General features: G+C 40.1%; 1 pseudogene; it reads left to right on the plus strand.

Moving 5' to 3' along the window:
* The window catches only part of LOC123120155 (pre-mRNA-processing factor 39-like), an 8,645-nt pseudogene extending 5,260 nt beyond the window's left edge, over window positions 1-3,385 (plus strand).
* The last annotated feature ends 1,272 nt before the right edge of the window (window positions 3,386-4,657 follow it).

The following is a 4,657-nucleotide window of genomic DNA, read 5'->3' on the forward strand; positions in this document are numbered from 1 at the left end:
CAGAACGTGTTGGAAATTGACGACGTCGCTTTGAATGCTGCATACTGAACGCAAAAAAGTCTGGAGTTCAAATAAATTTAAAAAAATGAAGTGCCCGTGTAACACATGAGTTCTCGTCCGAAACTCTGATACTCCGAAAGATATTGTCTAGTTTGTACACGAAGTGCGTCCAATTTTTGCCGTAACCCTCTCTACTCTCTTGCACATGCTATGTGGGTGAAATGATGATACCATGCCAAGTTTCAACATTTTCAGAGTTCATTTTGTAGTGATTTTCAATTTCACGGTCATTTAGTTCTCTAAACAAATCGGTGAATGAATGAAAAACAGCAAATGATGTCAGAATGTGTTCGAAATTGATGACGTCGCTTTGAATGCTGCATACTGAACGCAAAAAAAGTCTGGAGTTCAAATAAGTTTAAAAAAATAAAGTGCCCGTGTAACACATGAGTTCTTGTCTGAAACCCTGATACTCCGAAAGAGATTGTCCAGTTTGTACACGAAGTGCGTCCAGTTTTTGCCGTAACCCTCTCTACTCTCTTGCACATGCTATGTGGGTGAAGTGATGATATCATGCCAAGTTTCAACATTTTCAGAGTTCATTTTGTAGCGAATTTCAATTTCACGGTCATTTAGCTCTCTAAACAACTCGGTAAATAAATGAAAAACAATAAATGATGTCAGAACGTGTTGAAAATTGATGACGTCACTTTGAATGCTGCATACTGCACGCAAAAAAATGTTTAAAAAACATTGATTATACATGTGAGGGCGTAAACATGTAAAAATATACATAAAAAATACATTGATTATCAATGATCTTTTTGTGTACAATCTGAATTGTCAATATGAGTTCTCAACGGTTTAGAAACCGGTGAAGACTCGTATTGCGACCACAAATTCTACACATAGAGTTCAATAAAGACCAAGTGCTTGTGATAGTTTGAAAAGTAACATATTTAAGGTGGTAAAAACCCTTCTAGGGGAGCGAGGTGGGACTAAAAACAGCCTGCCACAACCTCTTTACTACCGGTTCATACCACAAACCGGTAATAAAGGGGCTGGCCGGGCTCCAGCCTCTTTAGTACCGGTTCGTGGCATGAACCGATACTAAAGGTTCGTTCCGAACCGGTACTAAAGATCTCCTCCCGCCTAGCCGTTGGAACCGGCACTAATGGACACATTAGTGCTGGCTCAAATTCAAACCGAGACTAATGTGTCTCACATTTAACCCTTTTTCTACTAGTGGACCCGTCCAGGCTCCCCCACCGTCGCCCTTGGACGCCGTGGAGGCGGGTCTGGGCAGCGACCCGGCCGAGGTTCTCCCACCGCCACCCCCGCATCTCCCGGGGGGTGCCCCTTACGACAGGGCGCGGACAGCCAGCGGATCCACGTACGGGACCTCCGGCAAGGCAGCGGGCTACCAGGCCGCGGGGGCCACGGAGGACGGCGTCGCCGCCGTCGAGATGGCCGATCCCATGGTCCCCTAGCAGTCGTATGAGGATGGTAATGTTGCTGAGGCAGAAGCCTTCTCTATCTGGTTTCGTTGCCTACCTGCTACTTTGTTGCTAATAGGTTGTTACTTTCAGTGGAAGAGGCTAGGTTATGGGATGTTGTCACCTTGGATTGCTTAGACGTCGATGCTTGGACCACACTTATTGAAGAGACAGAGAGGATTGCTGAGGTGAAATTGAAATTGTTGCCTTACCATACAGTGCATTGTTCTCCTTTTTGCAACTTGCTGTATGGATGTGTCATAATTTTCAGCAGCTTATCCTCTTTTTGTGCCCACATGTGTTACATATTCCTGTGGTCATATGCAATCGATCTGTATCTTGTGGACCACAAAGTTATGCCAATCTTTGTTATGCATGGATGGTCACTCGCTCCCTTGTTTTTGTTTAGCACATTTTCTTTCTACATTTCTCTGTCTTGTAGGATCCCAGTATATTTTCTTTTTGACTTCATGCGCCTTGTTCCCTGTAGTAGTTTCATCATTGTCATACTGTAGTCTTGTCAATCTGTCCTTATTCGTGTTTTAATGGACAACACTAGATATAAATTTGTTCTGATTGGTTAATAAATTAAAATGGATTTTTAATGATAAACAAATTTATGCTAATGGCATATTTTTGTGTATTCCTGGTCAGAGCGACATATTAAAAATACAGAAAGTGTATGATGCATTCCGTGCGGAGTTCCCTCTGTGCTTTGGCTATTGGAAGAAATATGCAGATCATGAAGGCCGTCTAGATGGTGTCAATAAAGTTTTTGAGGTGTATGAACGGGCAGTTCTTGCAGTTACTTATTCAGTGGACATATGGTGTAATTATTGTCAGTTTGCGATCTCAACATACAATGACCCAGATGTCATCAGAAGGTAGCAATTGAATACCCAAACTATTCTGATGAAGTTTTTAACTTCTTTTTATGTCTTGAATTTTGTTAACTACTGCATTTTAGGCTGTATATATATATATACATGAATACATGACGAGAAGTGATTTTACAATACTTAGTACCTGAACATGAATGCTTGATGAAATGCTTTATAATATAGCACTGTATTTTTGCAGTCGTTGTGATAGTGTAGGCCATGGAGATGTTGCATATATTCAAATTTTGGCTTAGGCAGTGTGTTCTTAGACTCCGTGCATGTCGGTTAGTTGTAATTACTAATCTCTCTCCATGAAGTACATAATCTGTTTGACCTTTTTCCTTTTGTAGCAGCTATAATCTGTACTCCCTTCATCTGGGTTTGTAGGGCTTGCACAGGCTTTTAGGTCCTCAACATGCTATATGCCACCGAAAGTATGTCTAGAAACTTCATTCGAATACAAATCCAGTGATATGCTTTTGCTGGTATATACATATGTTTCGTTAGTCAAATTGTCGAGTTCGTAAAATATCCGCTCATGCCCTATAAACCTGGATAGAGGGAGTATAAGTATTTTCATATAGCCAATATTAGTCATTTAGCGCGTTAACTAAGTGGCCAATTTGGAGATCACATGTTTGTGCTATACAAAGTACTGAAGTCTAGATCTTTCAAGAAAAATACAGTCCTCCTTCGTTGCAAATGTAGCTTTCACTGTTTGACCGCACAAGCCATCATTCATTTAGTGTTCCTGGAACTATCTAATGTTTCTTTTTCTGGGGATTGATTGTTTCATTCTTTCATCAGCAACTAAAACCACTGTTTTTTTTCCACAGACTGTTTAATCTGGGTTTGGCATATGTTGGAACAGATTATGGTTCCAATACTTTGTGGGATGAGTACATCAAGAATGAAGAATCACTTCAAGCATGGAGTCATCTAGCTGTGGTATACACAAGAATACTAGAGCACCCTATAAAACAGCTTGACCGGTACTTTAATTGGTGAGTCATTGACATTATTTATGCATTTAAGTACTTAAGTATGTTTTCTTGTCAGTTGCCACTTCTACTTGTATTATGACTTATCTACTATGTCATCCTAAAATAGTATAGTGTGCAGGCATCCCAAAATTTCGCTCCAGATGACTCATTTATTCCACTGAAAAACACTCGCTCTAAACAACATCACCATGAAATTATTTGATCTGGCAAGTGTTGTGTGTTGTGTCGGCTCTGATTCAGTTGCAATTGAGTTTGTGTTGTTATCGCGGAAGAATATTGTTCTCACTTATGGTGACTAGATTAGTGAAATTATGATCAATGACTAGCAATTTATGCTAACTGACTGCTTACTTTGGGGAGTGTGGATGACTGCCATTTTCTATGTGCTTACTCTATGTAATCACTATAGAGTTTTTTTGCTTTCAACCAATACAAGGCTATGTGGAGAAAGTATGTAGAAATTCAAATGGAATTCCTGACACTATGTAAGTTTGGTTTCCCAAGTAATTGAAGAAATGCTCCAAGAATAAGGCCACCATCAATATATTTGTTCTTTTATGGGCAAAAGAGTCTGCACGTGCAATATCACTTTTTATTTGTTGGGAAGTTTCTTACCTTTGTGTTGGTCAATTATTTTTACGTAGATTTTGATAATATATTTTTAGCTAAGATGCATTAGATCATTGTAGTATAGTCGAATGGGATGTTCTAGATGAACATTTGTGTACTATTTGTGGCGAACATATCTCCAATTGTATTATTGGAAATTAAGGAAAATTTTGGCGTTTGCTACGTAGCCAAACACTAAAGAGGAATGTGGGGACACGCGCATGACTCACCCTCCCTCTAGGAAACAAGTCCACAACATTACAAGTCAAAAAGCGAGCGGGAGTATCGGGGCGTTATATGGACTTGATGCATGAGTAGATCGGTGTACAGACTAGGTGCAGGACTAGCTCACAGAGGGCGACCATCATATCTAGCTTGACGCAATTATTATTTGAAGTTATAAACATTTTCTTGAGCTTTTCAATGAAAAGTGTGTCATGTGGTGGTTGACCTCATCACGTTGGAATTGATTGCGTTCCAACATGCTTTGATCAGGTAAACAGCACAAGCATCGTTGTAAGAGCTTAATGAAGGATAAGTGGCATCACGGGCGGGCTATCATGTTGACATAGATGTCATGTTAAAAATATAAGACATGGACGAAAGAAGCCTCATTGGGTTAGAGAGAGTTTTCTTTCTCCCGTTGCAACGCACGGGCATTTGTGCT

Source organism: Triticum aestivum, chromosome 5D (genome assembly GCF_018294505.1).
Source record: "Triticum aestivum cultivar Chinese Spring chromosome 5D, IWGSC CS RefSeq v2.1, whole genome shotgun sequence".
Taxonomy (NCBI): Eukaryota; Viridiplantae; Streptophyta; class Magnoliopsida; order Poales; family Poaceae; genus Triticum; species Triticum aestivum.